This window comes from Giraffa tippelskirchi, chromosome 7 (assembly GCF_054371585.1).
Source record: "Giraffa tippelskirchi isolate mGirTip1 chromosome 7, T2T-mGirTip1v1.2.pri, whole genome shotgun sequence".
Lineage (NCBI taxonomy): Eukaryota > Metazoa > Chordata > Mammalia > Artiodactyla > Giraffidae > Giraffa > Giraffa tippelskirchi.
In genome coordinates, this window is record NC_137281.1 from 115,367,331 (window position 1) to 115,384,308 (window position 16,978).

At 36.7% G+C, this 16,978-nt stretch overlaps 1 protein-coding gene across 7 annotated transcripts in view; it reads left to right on the top strand.

Moving 5' to 3' along the window:
• The window catches only part of ZNF280D (zinc finger protein 280D), a 329,643-nt gene that overhangs the window by 23,101 nt on the left and 289,564 nt on the right, over window positions 1-16,978 (top strand). For 2 of the 7 annotated variants that reach the window (XM_081510183.1, XM_081510177.1), the window contains exon 1: window positions 12,665-12,795. The exons of 4 other annotated variants lie outside the window; for them this stretch is intronic. The gene's annotated coding sequence lies outside the window, so the exon portion shown is untranslated. Of the gene's footprint in view, window positions 1-12,664; window positions 12,796-14,574; window positions 14,646-16,978 lie in introns of those variants that run through there. One more of the 7 variants, XM_081510182.1, reaches the window with a different exon arrangement.

Here is a 16,978-nt window from a genome sequence, read left to right on the forward strand (position 1 = left end):
TGGACGGTGAAGAAAGCTGAGCGCCGAAGAATTGATGCTTTTGAACTGTGGTGTTGGAGAAGACTCTTGAGAGTCCCTTGGACTGCAAGGAGATCCAATCAATCCATCCTAAAGGAGATCAATCCTGGGTGTTCATTGGAAGGTCTGATGTTGAAGCTGAAACTCCAATACTTTGGCCACCTCATGCGAAGGGTTGACTCATTGGAAAAGACCCTAATGCTGGGTAGGATTGGGGGCAGGAGGAGAAGGGGACGACAGAGAATGAGACGGTTGGATGGCATCACTGACTCGATGGACATGGATTTGGGTAGACTCTGGGAGTTGTTGATGGACAGAGAGGCCTGGCGTGCTGCGATTCATGGGGTTGCAAAGAGTCGGACACGACTGAGCGACTGAACTGAACTGAACTGAATATCAAGTATTAATAGTGATAAAAATATAAGTAAGAATATAAAGAGTAAGTTATATTTACTAGGATTAAAAAAGCTCATTAGTTATAAACAGGATTGCTTTTTTCTTACTTTTACAAGATAATTACAGCTGGATCAAAGCAAAGGATTTAAATATAACTAAAACATTAAATTAATTGATCACTGAGTGATAGGGGCCCATAGTAGATTTCCTACCACTAAATGAAAGACATCAGCAAGCTGGGATAAGCCTGACTCACCAGATCTTTCAATGATGTCAACATCCCCTTTCTGTTGTGTCTGTAGACACTGCCAGTGATTTGAATCAATATAGCATTTTTATTATTATAAATGCTTCATTTAGTTATTTCTTTGATAGATATGAGGAAAAATCGTTCCCTGATGAACAACTTCAAGAACTATCCTTTGAATTTTGAATATTGTGACAGTTTTGTTTCAATACAATATATGACCAGTAATAGAACTACTTACAGGTGGTATTGGATTTCTATGCATTCCTTACTTCCATTTGAACATCACAGATGTTTCCTTTATTCATAATGAGTTAATCTCACTGCCATTCATGCACAAGGAAAGGAGAAGGCACTCAAAGGTCTACGTAGCTAGAGGGAGTAGAAGCAGCAAAAATCCTAACTAATATGCAAATTTGGTATTTCACCTTTGAATAATTGAAAGTTTGATGTATTTGCATTAAAAAATGTGAATCATGAACACTCAAGTTCAACACATTCTGTGCAAAAATTGAAACAGCACTCTGATGGACTGAACTATGTTTTATGATGTGTTTTTTTTCAGCCTCTGATATAGAATTTCCCTACTTATGGAGGAAAAGCAACTGTAAATAAATTAAAACTGTAACCTTACCTCTAGAGCTGAATATTCCACATGCAGTGATCTCTTCCTTCTCAAAATTATCATTCAGTTCACTTCAACAGTCATCTATTGAGCATTGCTGCTGCTGCTGCTGCTGCTAAGTCGCTTCAGTCATGTCCAACTCTGTGCGACCCCATAGATGACAGCCTACCAGGCTCCCCCGTCCCTGGGATTCTCCAGGCAAGAATACTGGAGTGGGTTGCCATTTCCTTCTCCAATGCGCGAAAGTGAAAAGTGAAAGTAAAGTTGTTCAGTCGTGTCGGACTCTTCGCGACCCCATGGACGGCAGCCTGCCAGGCTCCTCCGTCCGTGGGATTTTCCAGGCAAGAGTACTGGAGTAGGGTGCCATTGCCTTCTCCGAAGTGCTATTTCTGAGAATTTAAAGACGAGTAAAGCATGGTCCCTGTTCTTTAGTAGTTTTCTCTCAATTGAAAGGATTGAAAGAAAGTCAGAGGATCAAGATATGGGTGGAGGAAGCTTGGAGGGATGGAGGGGGAATATTTGAGTCTTAGCAGGCCTTTTAATAATCATTGACAAATTGTTCTTCTGACCAGATTGCCTCTCTATTTTTTGCTAACTCTTATTATTGCTAATCTTTCTTGGTTTTGTCTATAATTAAGATATTAATCTGATTAATATGTATGGTGAATTCTTTCATACAGGTAACTTTTGGGGTTCTGTAAGAGACACAAAGTGAATGTTCTCCAACAGCTCACAATATATTGATTGAGAAGCAGGTAACATGAACTAAGTCCAGAATAAGTCAAATGATGGTTAATATAATCATAGAATTATGTATAGCATATAGTCGAAACACTGTGAAGTCAGGGTTTTGCATAGAGAATTAGGTTCTCTTGAAGATTATACCACTGTGGACTTCCCTGGTTAAGAATCCACCTTCCAATGCAGGGGATGTGGGTTTGACCCCTGGTCTGGAAACTAAGATCCCACATGCTGCGGAGCAGCTAAGCCTGAGTGCCCCAACTACTGAAGCTCGTGCACTCTGGAGCCCGCATGCCACAATTAGAGAGTCTGTGTGCTGCAACAAAATATTCTGAATGATGCAATGAAGATCCTGCATGCTGCAACTAGGACCTGATACAGTCAAATAAATTAATAAATATTTTTAAAATAAAAAATATAACTCTGATAAGCAGCAGACCTGGGATTTGAAATCAAATTTTTCTGCCTCTAAGACCAGAGTTCTTCTTACTGCAACACATAAAATCATAAATATCAGGGCCTATCACAGGAATATGCAATGTTAAAATTGTTTTCAGCATTTTATGTGGAACTTCTACTAATTATAATTTTAATTAGTTGGATGTCCTTCAGAGCCTTTTACAGTTTGATTTGAAATGAGCTGAGGAAAATCCACTGTTTCTTTATAATGCAGTGGAGAAAGTAAGAATACTGAAGTGTATTGTAATTTAGGTTCTCTGAGCTTCAGTTTTCTGATCTATAATAACCTTGCAGTGTTGTGGTGGCGAAGAAACAGTTAAGGTCCATGGCATAGCATTTGTCACTGTGCGGCCACTCCAGAAAGGTGAGGCATCTTCCCTTGAGTTAAGAGAAAATATGCCTTTAAGTCAATCTGAGGCGATATATTAGAGTTGGCAAGGACTGAGGGAGTATCTTGTGTAGCTCCCTTGGTGCCCAGAATGAGCTTGGAGACCCAGTACATTGATGTGTTTTTCTCAAGGTGATATAGACAGATGTAAACAGAATAAGTTTTATGATGTTTCAGTTATATTTCTGTACCTATAGATGGACACCCCACTTCTAAGAGCACACTAGAGAACTGGCCTGGGTTTGGGGGACTGTTGTCAACCTTTTATAGGATAGTGACAAGTTTATAGGGGAAATAATGTGTTTCTTTAATCATTGTTGTTGTTCAGTTGCTAAGTTGTGTTTGACTCTTTGCGACCTCCATGGACTGCAGCACACCAGGCTTCCCTGTCCTTTACTATCTCCCAGAGTTTGCTCAAACTCATATCCATTGAGTCAGTGATGGCATCCAACCATCTCATCCTTTGTCGCCCCTTTCTCTTCCTGCCCTCAATCTTTCCCAGCATCAGGATCTTTTCCAGTGAGTCTTTGCATCAGGTGGCTGAAGTATTGAAGCTGCAACTTCAGCATCAGTCCTTCCAATGAATATTCAGGGTTGATTTCCTTTAGGATTGACTGGTTTGATCTCCTTGCTGTCCAAGGGACTCTCAAAAGTCTTCTCTAGCACCACAATTCGAAAGCATCAGTTCTTTCGTTCTCAGCCTTCTTTAATCATTAATGATGTTGAACAACTTCTCTTTTATTTATTTTTCTCAGCTTTATTGAGATATAACTGACATATATGATTGATATAATTTTGTAAGTTTAAGATGTAATGTAGTGATTTTATATATGTGTATATGGCAAAATGATTACCAAAATAAAGTTAGTTAACATATCCATCACCTCACATAGTTACAATTTGTTTTGTGGTGAGAACTTTGAAAATCTACTCTTTTAGCAACTTTCAAATACACAGTACAGTCTTATTAACTGAAGTTACCATGCAGTACATTACATCCAGGAACTTATTCATTTTGTATATGGAAGTTTGTATCCCTTAACCACCTTCACCTTCATTTCCCTTACTCTTGCCTCACCTACTGAGCCACCCCTGGAAACCACTAATCCATTTTCTGTTCATGTGCCTTTTGAAACTGTAATTCAAGATAATATTTTTTTACTCCCATGTCCTCTGCTCATTTGTTGAAAGCAATGTCCTTTCTCCAGTGAATTACCTTTGCCCTTTGTAAAAAATCAGTTGTTTTATATATATATATATATATATGATTCTATTTCTCGACTCTGTTACATTCCAATGATTTCTTTGTCATCTTTACACCAGTGCCACACTATATTGATTACAGTAGTGTATATAAGTGTTGAAGTCAGGTGGTATCAGCTCTTCAAATTTGTTCTGCTTTTCTTTTTTACAGTTTATTTATCTAGTTTTATTTTTGGCTGTGCTGGGTCTTTGTTGCTGAATGTGGACTTTCTCTAGTTGCGGCAAACAGGGTCTACTCTTCGTTGCAGAGCTTGGGCTTCTCATTACAGGGGCTTCTCATTGTAGTGGCTTCTCTTGTTGTGGGCTCCAGTAGTGGCAGCACGCAGGCTCAGTAGTTGGGGCTCATGGGCTCTAGAGCACAGGCTCAATAGTTGTGGCACACAGGCTTAGTTGCCCCTCAGCATGTGGAATCTTCCTAGATCAGGATTGAACCTGTGGCCCTTGCATTGGCAGTTGGATTCATAACCATTGGGCCACCGGGGAAGCCCTCATATTTTCTTTAATTAGACTTGGCAGTGTTTTGAAGTTTCTAGTGTATGAATCTCTCCTGTCTTTTGTCAGAGTTATCCCTAGATATTTCATATTTTTATGCTATTATAATGTTATTTTATCATTTTTCTAATTGTTCATTGCTAGTATATAGAAATATGATAGATTTTTATATATTAATCTTGTATCCTGAAAGTTTGCTAATCACAAAGTTACTTATTAGTTTTAGTATCTTTTTTTCCTTGAGGTTTTCTACATAGATAATCATGTCATACAAATAATGGGTTTTAATTATTCCTTTCCAATTTGGGTGGCATTAGTGTCTTTTTCTTGCCTTCCTGCATTGGCTAACCCCCCCCAATAAAATGTTTAGTAGAGATGGTGAGAGCAGTCATCCTTGTCTTCTTCCCAATCTTAAGGGAAAGCATTCTGTTTTTACTTTTAAGTGTGATGCTAACTATAGATTTTTTTGTAAATGCCCTTTATAGGTTGATGAAATTCTCTTTTATTCCTAGTTTGCTGAGGGTTTTGTTTTTTTTTTTTAATTTATTATTTATTTGACTGCATCAGGTCTTAGTTGAGGCATGTGGGATCTACTTCCCTGACCAGGCATTGAACTCAGGCCCCCTGCATTGGGAGCGAGGAGCCTTAGCCACTGGACCACGTGGGAAGCCCCTGCTGAGGGTTTTTATTAGGACTTGATGTTGGATTTTTTCAAAGGCATTTTCTTTGTTGAGATGATCAGATGGTTTTCTTTTAAGATTATGTTAATATAGTGAATTATGGAATTTGATTTTTAAATATAAATCAACCTTGTATTTCTAAGGTAAACCCAAGTTGGTCAATGTAATGTTTTATCCTTTTTACAAATTGTTGGAGTCAGTTTGCTTAATTTTATGTAGAATTTTGCATCTCTGTTCATAAGGAATATTGATTTGTAATTTTCTTTTTTCATAATGTCTTTGGTGGGACTCAGAATAAGTTGCAAAGTTTTCCTCTTCTTTAATTTTTTGGGAAGAGTTTGTATAGAATTACTGTTATTTCTAGGAGAAGGCAATGGCACCCCACTCCAGTACTCTTGCCTGGAAAATCCCACGGACGGAGGAGCCTGGTAGGCCGCAGACCATGGGGTCACTAAGAGCGGAAACGACTAAGCGACTTCACTTTCACTTTTCACTTTCATACATTGGAGAAGGAAATGGCAACCCACTCCAGTGTTCTTGCCTGGAGAATCCCAGGGACTGGGGAGCCTGGTGGGCTGCCGTCTATGGGGTCGCACAGAGTCGAACACGACTGAAGCGATTTAGCATCAGCAGTGTTATTTCTTCCTTAAATGCTTTGTGGAACTCATCAATAAGCCATTTGGATTTGGAAGGGAAAATTTATGGGAAGAATTTAATCAAAAACAATTTCTTTAGTAAGTAATCATATGTTTAGGTTATCTACTTCTTCCTGAGTGAGCCTTGGTGGCTTGTACCTTTCATGGGTTTGTCTATTTCATTTGAATTGTCAAATTTGTTGGTTTAAGTTATTCATAATATTCTCTTATTGCTCATTTGGTATCTGTGGAATCTATACTGATGTCACTTATCAATTCCTGATATTGATAACTTGTGTTTTCTCTATTTTTTCTTGATCAGGTTAGAGATTTATCAATTTTGTTAATCTTTTCAGTGCACTAGCTCTTACTTTCACTTATTTTGTCTATGATTTCTCAGGTTTTTATTTCTTTGATTTCTGCTTTTATTTTTATTTGTTTTCTTTTGCTTATTTTAAAGTTTAACTTGCCCATTTTTCTAGTTTCTTGAGATAGAAGCTAAAATCATCAATTTGAGATCTTTTTTCTTTTCTGATAACTTTAGTGCTATAAATTTCTCCCAAGTGCTGCCTTAGTAAAGATTACAAAGCTTTATATGTTTGTTTTGTTTTTACTTTATTTCAGTATAAAATTATTTATATTTTCCCTGGGATTATTGCTTTAATCCATGTGTTACTTGTATGTGTTTTATTTTGTATCCAAATATTTGGAGATATTCCAGAGATCTTCATTTATTGATTTCTAATTTAATTTCTCTGTTATCTCACTTATGAATATACTCATATATACTATATATGACTTGAATAGTGTTTATTTACTGAAACATGTTTTATGACAGAATATGGTCTACCTTGGTAAAATATTATGTATGCACTTGAAAAGAATGTGTATTCTTCTGTTGTTCGATGAAGTTTTCTACATATGTCGATTAGGTTGTTGATAGTGTTACTGATTTTCTACTATTTTGTTACTGATTTTCTGTCTGCTTGTACTATTAATTATTGAAAAAGTGTTATTGAAGTCATGTGGAGTTTCTATTTCTCCTTGTAATTCTATTAATTTTTGCTTCAAGTATTTTATGGCTCTATTATTAGGTGAATAAATATCTTTAGATTGTTAAATTCTCCTGATTAATTGACTCATCATTTAAAAATAATGACCTTGTAAAATCTCTGGTAACATTCTTTGCTCTGTAATCTATCTTGCTGGTATATATTTTCTGCTGTTTTACTTTTAATGTATTGATGTTTTGTCTTTGAAGTATATTTCTTATAGACAGCATATAATTATCTTGCTTTTTTACCCAATCTGACATTTCTGTCTTTCAATTGGGTATTTTTAGACCATTTACATTTAGTATTATTTTAGGCTGAAACTCTTTTTGCATTTTTTAATACTTAGGATTTATAGTATATATTTAAAATTCTTTCAGTTACTTTTAAGGGATATTATACATTTAAGGGATTTGTAAGGGATATTATTATAAAATACTTAGGGTTTATAGTATACATTTAAAATTCTTTCAGTTACTTTTTTTTTTTAATTTTTTTTTTCTTTCAGTTACTTTTAAGGGATATTAAGAGCTTGTGAATATTACTGTTGTTGCCATACTTTTACATATATTACAAATCCCACAATATATTGTTATTATTTTTTTTTAAATAATTATCTTCTAGAGGAATTTAAATTTTAAATTTGTTGATATTTATCCAAGGAATTATGATTTTCATTGCTCTGCATTTCCTTGTGTAGATCTCTATTCCCATTTGGTATTATTTTTCTTGCTTTAAGAACCTCCATTAGTGCAGGTCTACCCATGAAGAATCTTTCCATGTTTTATACATCTGAAAAAGTCTGTATTTAACTTTTTTTTCCATTAAAAAATATTTATTTTTTATTTTTGAATCTGCTGGGTCTTTGTTGCTGTGCATGGGCTTCCTCTGGTTGCAATGAGTGGGGGCTACTCTTCGTTGCAATGTGAGGGTTCTTATTGCAGTGGCTTCTGTTGCTTTGGAGCATGGGCTCTGAAGTGTGAGAGTTTCAATAGTTGAGGCTCGCCAACTCTAGACCATGTGCTCAGCTGTTGTGGTACATGGACTCCATGGCAACTAAGGACTGGAAAAAGTCAGTTTTCATTCCAATCCCAAAGAAGAGCAATGCCAAAGAATGTTCAAGCTACCATACAGTTGCACTCATTTCACATAAAACAAGGTTATGTTCAAAATCCTTCAAGCTAGGCTTTAGCAATACGTGAACCAAGAACTCGCAGATGTAAATCTGTTTTTTTTTTTATTGAAGGATAATTGCTTTACAGTATTTTGTGGTTTTCTGTCATACAACAAGAATCAGCCATAGGTACACTCATGTCCCTTGCCTCCCAAACCTTTCTCCCGTCTCTCTCCCTATCCCACCCTTCCAAATTGTCACAGAGCCCCTGTTTTAGTTCCCTGAGTCATACAACAAATTCCCATTGCTATCTATTTTACATATGGTATTGTAAATTTCCATGTTACTCTCCATACATCTCACCCTCACCCACCTCCCCTCTCCCCATGTCCATAGGTCTGTTCTATATGTCTGTTTCTCCTGCTGCCCTGAAAATAAATTCATCAGTACCATCTTTTTAGATTTCACATATATGCATCAGTACACGATATTTATATTTCTCTTTCTTACTTCACTGTGTATAATATGCCCTAGGTTCATCCACCTGATTAGAACTGACTCAAATGCATTCCTTTTTATGGCTGAATAGTATTCCTTTTATATGTGTACCACAATAAATCTAGGCTTTGAAGAGGCAGAGGAACCAGAGGTCAAATTGCCAACATTCGGTGGATCATGGAGAAAGCAAAGGAGTTCCAGAAAAACATCTACTTCTGCTTCACTGACTGTGCTAAAGCCTTTGACTGTGTGGATCATAACAAACTGTGGAAAATTCTTAAAGAGATGGACCTACAAGACCACCTTATCTGGCTCCTGAGAAACCTGTATGCAGGTCAAAAAGCAACAGTCAGAATCAGCCATGGAACAACTGACTAGTTCCAAATTGGGAAAAGAGTAGGATAAGGCTGTGTATTATCACCCTGATTATTTAACTTGTATGCAGAATATATCACGCAAAATGCCAGACCAGATGAATCGCAAGCTGGAATCAAGATTGCAGGGAGAAATACCAACAGTCTCAGATATACAGATGATACCACTCTAATGGCAGAAAGTGAAGTGGAACTAAAGCACCTCTTGGTTTGAGGAGAGTGAAAAAACTGACTTGAAGCTCAACATTCAAAAAAATAAGATCATGGGATCCAGTCCCATCACTTCATGTTAAATAGAATGGGAAATCGGGGAAGCAATGACAGATTTTATTTCCTTGGGCTCCAAAATCACTGCAGCCATGAAATTAAAAGATGCTTGCTCCTTAGAAGGAAAGCTATGACAAACCTAGAGAGCATATTGAAAACTAATGACATCACTTTGCTGACAAAGGTCCATATAGTCAAAGGTATGGTTTTAAGTAGTCATGTACAGATGTGACAGTTGGATCATAAAGAAGGCTGAAAAGTGAAAGTGAAAATCACTCAGTTGTATTTGACTCTTTGTGACCCCATGGACTATACAATCCATGGAATTCTTCAGGCCAGAATACTGGAGTGGGTAGCCTTTCCCTTCTCCAAGGGATCTTCCCAACCCAGGAATCAAACCCAGGTCTCCCACATTGCAGGCAGATTCCTTACCAGCTGAGTCACAAGAGAAGCCCAAGGATACTGGAGTGGGTAGCCTATCCCTTCTCCAGTGGATATTCCCCATTCAGGAATTGAACCAGAGTCTCCTGTATTGCAGGCAGATTCTTCACCAACTGAGCTATCAGGGAAGGCTGAGAGCTGAAGAAGTGATGCTTTTGAATTGTGGTGCTGGAGAAGACTCTTGAGAGTCCTGGCATGCTGTGCTCCATGAGGTAGCAAAGAGTTGGACACAACTTAGTGACTGAACAATAACAACAATGTGGGATCTTCCTGGACCAAGATTGAACCCCTGTGTCCTGCATGGGCAGGTGATTTCTTAATCACTGGACCAATAAGGAAGTCCATAGCTTTGTTTTTGAGAAATGTTTTTGTTAGGTATAGAATTCTAGGTTGACAGTGTTTCCTTTTACTGCTTTAACAGTGTTGCATCACTGTCTTTTCTATTGCATTGTGTCTGGGGAAAAAAAAAAAAAAACCCTGCTGTTATCCTTGCCTATATTTCTTTCTACATAATGTGTTTATTTTTTCCACTTGGCTACTTTTTATATTTTCTCTTTTTCACTGTTTTTGAGCAACTTGATTATGATGTGCCTTGGTGTAGTTTTTCTCATGTTTCTTATTCTGGAATTAGTTAGGCTTCTTGAATGTGTGGGTTTATAATTTTCATCTGGTTTGAAAACTTTTAGACTTTTATTTCTTCTGATATGTTCCTGTCTCCCTCTGTTCCTCTCTTTTTAGGTCTCCAGTTACACATATATTAGGCACTTCGAGTTATTCTTTGGGTGACTTATGCTCTGTTCACTTTCACAGTTAATCTTTTAATATTTAGTTTTGGGTAGTTTCTATTGCTAAATGCTCAAGCTCATTATTTTTTCTTCTACCATGTCAAATTGGCTTTTAATATAATTCAATATATTTTTCATTTTATCCATTCTAATTTTCTTCTCTAAGAGTTCCAGTAGATCTTTTTCATATCTTCCATATCTTTACTGAAAATGGAATATGTGGCATACAGTTTTAATGTATTTGTCTACTAACTCTTTCATCTCTTAATTCTCACTTCAGTTCAGTTCAGTCGCTCAGTCATGTCTGACTCTTTGTGACCACATGGACTGCAGCACTCCAGGACTCCCTGTCCATCACCAACTCCCAGAGTTTACTCAAACTCATGTCCATTGAGTCTGTGATGGCATCCAACCATCTCATCCTCTGTCATCCCCTTCTCCTCCTGCCTTCAATCTTTCCCAGCATCAGGGTCTTTTCAAATGAGTCAGCTCTTTGCATCAGGTGGCCAAAGTATTGGAGTTTCAGCTTCAGCATCCAATGAATATTCAGGACTGATTTCCTTTAGGATGGACTGGTTGGATCTCCTTGCAGTCCAAGGGACTCTCAAGAGTCTTCTCCAACACCACAGTTCAAAAGCATCAATTCTTCTGCGCTCAGCTTTCTTTATAGTCCAACTCTCACATCCATACATGACTACTGGAAAAACCATAGCCTTGACTAGATGGACCTTTGTTGGCAAAGTAATGTCTCTGCTGTTTAATATGCTATCTATGTTGGTCATAACTTTTCTTCCAAGGAGTAAGTGTCTTTTAATTTCATGGCTGCAGTTACCATCTGCAGTGATTTTGGAGCCCCCCCAAAAGTAAAGTCTCTCACTGTTTCCATTGTTTCCCATCTCTTTGCCATGAAGCAATGGGACCAGATCTTAGTTTTCTGAACGTTGAGTTTTAAGCCAACTTTTTCACTCTCCTCCTTCACTTTCGTCAAAAGGCTCTTTAGTTCTTCACTTTCTGCCATAAGGGTGTTGTCATCTGCATATCTGGGGTTCTTGATATTTCTCCTGGCAATCTTGATTCCAGCTTGTGCTTCCTCCAGCCCAGCATTTCTCATGATGTACTCTACATATAAGTTAAATAAGCAGGGTGACAGTATACAGCCTTGACATACTCCTTTCCCAATTTGGAACCAGTTGTTCCATGTTTTTCTATGGAACAACAATCTGTTGTTCCAGGTCCAGTTCTAACTGTTGCTTTCTGACCTGCATACAGGTTTCTCAAGAGGCAAGTCAGGTGGTCTGGTATTCCTGTCTCTTCCAGAATTTTCCACAGTTTGTTGTGATCCACACAGTCAAAGGCTTTGGCGTGGTCAATAAAGCAGAAGTAGATGTTTTTCTGGAACTCTCTTGCTTTTTCGATGATCCAACAGATGTTGGCAATTTGATCTCTGGTTCCTCTGCCTTTTCTAAATCCAGCTTGAACATCTGTAAATTCATGGTTCATGTAATGTTGAAGCCTGGCTTGGAGAATTTTGAGCATTAACTCTTCGTTGGTTTCTATGGATTGTATTTTTCATCATTATGAACCATATTTTTCTCTCTGCTGTTTTGCATGTCTGACAAGTTTTGATTGGAGTCTGGTCATTAGGAATTTTACTTTATTGGATGCTGGATGTTTTTGTGTTACTATAAATATTCTTGTATTTTGTCCTTGGACACAGTTAAGTCAGTGCGAAATAGTTTGATTCTTTCTGGTCTTGGTTTTAAGATTTGTTAGGCAGAATTGAAGTAAGGCTTAATTTGTAGTCAACTATTCTCTACTTTAGAAGCATGATCCTCTGTGTACTCTACCTAATGCCTGTGATTCATTAAGTTTTCTAGTATGGCTGATGGAATGCTCTTTTGTGTCTGTTTTCCTCTATTATGCATTATGTCTGTAAGGTTTTATCCATTTTGTTTCACGTGTTGGTAATTTATTGTTTATTTATTGATGTTTAGCATTCTAGTGCATGGATAAACTGTAACTTATTTATCAGTTTTATTACTGGTGGACATTTAGGGTTTTTGTTATTATGAACCAAATTTCTATGAACATTCCTATGCAGAATGGTTTAACAGGTTCTGTCACAGACGTATGTACCTGATGCTGTGACATCACAAATGGTTATTTCTAGAATAGGCAAATTTTGAGCTGAGTTTTTAGGGGAGAAAGAGGTGACTAGGTGAGAAACCAAAAGAGAAGTTTCTAAACAGAAGGAAGGGATTGGAAAGAGAATTAGCAAGAAATTGTATTAAAATGGACAGAAAGGAGACCAAAGTAACAGGTAGACGTTGCCATGATAAATTAGAAGATCCAAACACCACTCTGAAGTGTTTCAAATATGTAGTCACATAATCAAATTTTTTTTTAAATTTTATTTTAGTGTATTTTATTTGACTGCACTGGGTCTTAGTTGTGGCATGTGGGATCTAGTTCCCTGACTAGGGATTGAGCCCAGGCTCCCTGCATTGGGAGTGGAGGGTTTTAGCCACTGGACCACCAGGGAAGTCCCCAAAAAAAATTTTTAAAGAAAAATGTCTCTGATCACAATGTGGAGAAGGGATTGAATGAAGGTCAGATTGGAGATTGGGAAACGTGATGGGAGGTTATTACAGTAATTCAGTTCATAAGTGGTGAGGGCTGAACTAAGGCCATGATTGTGAGAACAGTGAAAAGAGAAAAAGTGAGAATTTAAGGACATAAACTACTGGAGAGAGAAAGGAAAGGTGATTTGACATGGTAGTCCATTCACAACATTTTGAAAAAGAGGAGAAGCAATTTTGATTGAAATCTGGTAAATTAAATAGGAAATGCAAAAAGTGAAGACATAAAAAAAAAAAGTGTTGAGAATGGGCTTGCCATACCAGATAGCAAAAATATTATAAGCTATAGCAGTTAAGTCTCCAAATTAAGTACTCTACCAGAAAAAGACATTTTTTATTTTGAAATTTGCATATGGTAAAAGTACCATAAACAGTATTAAGGAACAAATAACAAACTGTGGAGAAAATGTTTCAACATATTTAGTAGGAGAAAAGGTAACTACCTGTGATGTATCAATAATTCCTTCAGATAAATGAGAAAAAGACAAAAAAGCTAATAGGAAAATAGGTAGAGGATATAAAGGGCAATATACAGATGAAATACAAATAGCCAGTGATTATAAGAAACTATTAAACCACTGCCCAAGGGGTTATGCTTAAAATTCAAATAGTGAGATAGAATTTTAATATCTCAGCATAGCAAAGGTAAAAATATTTAGGATATCAAATGCTGGCTTGAGAATAGGAAAACATTCATATGTGAAGAGAATGTAAATTGGTACAATCTTTTGGAAAGCATTTTGGCACATATTTTGTGACCTTGAATCTGTTATAGGACTTTATCCCTCAGAAATATTTGCACCACAAAACAAAGATACACTTCCAAGGAGACTCATTTCACTGGAGCTTAAAATAGTGAAAAACTGGGATAATCTAAGTAGGGGCTGATAAATTATGTTACATTTGTACAATTGAATACCATTCATATTTTTAAAAAATGAAGCAGATCTATATATACAAAGAGTAGAAAGATACGTACAATTCATTGGAAGAAAAGCTCAAGTTTCAGAAACTAATGTCAGGTATGATGCCATTTTTACAAATAAATATGTATTAAAGGCAGTATATACCAGGAACTGAGCCATTAACCAGGAATTCAGGAAAGAACAAGATAAAAGTCCTGCAGTTGTGGACATAAAAGGTTGTTAACAGTGATTACCACTGGGGAATGAGATAGTGGCAGTGGGGGTGGGATAGGTAGGATGTTTACTTCTTACATGTTTGAACTGTTAAATTTTTGCCAAAAAGCAGCTTTTGCTCTTGTGATTTAAAAACTAAACTTTAAAAGAAGTTATACAATTGTAAATTATATTTTCAAATATTTAAAACAGGGATAAACTAATTAATGTTTTTAAGAGTGTGAAAAATAAGTGCTCTCATACTCTCCTGGTGAGAGCATATATTTGCTTTAACATTTTGGAGGATACTTTGGTAATATGCATTTCTTTTAATATTACAAGTTTGCAGTGATGCAAAAACTACTTCTAAGAATTATCTTAAGGAAAAATTAAGGAATATGAAACAGCTACAGGTATGTTTATTGCAGTCTTCTGTATAACAATGTAAAATTAGCAACAACATTAATTGCCTTGTACATGGATTTTTTTTTTAATTAGAAGATAATTGCCCCCATAATATTGTGTTGGTTTCTGCCTACACCAACATGAATCAGCCACAGGTATTACACATGTCCCCTCCCTTCTGAACCTACTCCCATCCCCCACCCCATCCCACCCCTCTAGGTTGTCACAGAGCACTAGGTTGAGCTCCTTATGTCACATGGCAAATTCCCAGTGGCTATCTATTTTACATACGGTAGTGTATGTTTCCACACTATTCTCTCCATTTGTCCCACCCTCTCCTTCCCTTACCATGTCCACAAGTCTGTTCTCTATGTCTGTGTCTCCACTGCTGCCCTGCGAATAGGTTCATCAGTACCATCTTTCTACATTCCATATGCATGTGTTAATATACAATATTTGTCTTTCTCTTTCTGACTTACTTCACTCTCTATAATAGGCTCTAGGTTCATCCACCTCATTTGGACTGACTAGAATGTGTTCCTTTTTTTTATAGCTGGGTAATATTCCATTGTATACATGTACCACAATTTCTGTATCCGTTCATCTGTTGATGGACATCTAGGTTGCTTCCTACATGGACGTCTTAATTAAATCATGGTATATACATAAAATTTTAAATGGCTGTTGGTATCATATTGGATGCCACCCTAACAGTCATTTTCATTTTCTTCATTGCTGATGGAATTGCCTAGCTGTTTTTTTCTAGCTGTTGAGTGGTGATAGATCAGGCAAGAAAGTCATAGTCCAGGAATGAATTGTGATGATGATGGTTGTGTGTTTGTGTGCAAAGTCACTTCAATCGTGTCTGACTCTTTGTGACCCCATGGGCTGTAGCCCACCAGGCTCCTCTGTCTATGGGATTCTCCAGGCAAGAATACTGGAGTGGGTTGTCATGCTGTCCTCCAGGGGATCTTCTTTTCAAAGAGATCAAACCCAGGTCTCTTATGTCTCCTTCATTGGCAGGTTCTTTACCACTAGTGCCATCTAGTTTCAAAACATTTTCATCACCCCAAAAGAAAACCCTGTATACATTGAGCAGTCATTCCTCATTCTACCCTCCCCTCAGTCCCTGGCAACCACAACTCACTTTCTGTCTGTATGAATTTATCTATTATAGACTTTTCATACTACTGGCATATGTGACTTTTTGTGCCTGGCTTCTTTCATTTAGCATAATGCTTTTGAAGTTCAGCCATATTACAGCAGGTATCAATACTTCATTCCTTTTTATGATTAAGTAATATTCTATTATATATATATAATTATATACATATATAATTAAATATGTATATGTGATCTACTTATGTATATGTATCACATTTTGTTTATCCATTTATCTGTTGATGGACTTTGGACTGTTTCCACTTTTTGACTGTTGTGAATAATGCTGCAATGAATGTTGCCACCAGCATACAAGTCTCTGTTTGAGTCCTTGTTTTCAATTCTTTGGGGTATATAACTAGGATGAAATTGCTGGGTCATATGGCAATTGTTTGTTTAACTGTTTTTGGAATTACCAAACTTCTTCCACAGTAGGTTCATCATTTTACGTTCCCACTAGCAATATATAGCGGTTCCAATTTCTCCACATCGTTACCAACAGTTATGTTCTGGTTTTGTTTTATTATTACAGTTGTCCTAGTGGGTGTGAAGTGATATCTAATTGTGGTTTTGATATTCATTTCTCTAGTGACTAGTGATGCAGAGTAGTTTTTCATTTGCTTACTTACCACTTGTATATTCTTCTTAGGAAAAATGTGTGTTCAAGTCCTTTGTCTGTTTTTTAATTTGGTTGTTTGTCTTTTTGTTGTCAAGTTATTAGAGTTTCTATATATTTGGGACACTAGATGCTTATCAGATATAATTTGCAAATAGTTTTTTTTCCATTTTGAGGTTGTCTTTTTACTTAATAATATCCTTTGATGTATAGAAGTTCTTAATTTCGATAAAGTCAAATTTATCTATTTTTTCTTTTGTTGTTTATACTTTTAGTGGCTAATTTAAGAATCCATTGTCCAAGTACATGAAGTTTTATTCCTAAAACTTTTCTTCTAAATATGTTTTCTTCTGAGAGTTTGATATTTTAGTTCTTGCATTTGGGTCTTTGATCCACTCTGAGTTAATTTTTCTGTGTAATGTAAGAGTCCAACTTCATTGTTTTGCATGTGGCTATCCATTCATTGAAAAGGTTGTTCTTTCCCCTATCAAATAATTTTGGCATAAATCAATTAGGGGACTTCCCTGGTGGTCCAGTGGTTAAGACACTCCCAATCCTGGAGAC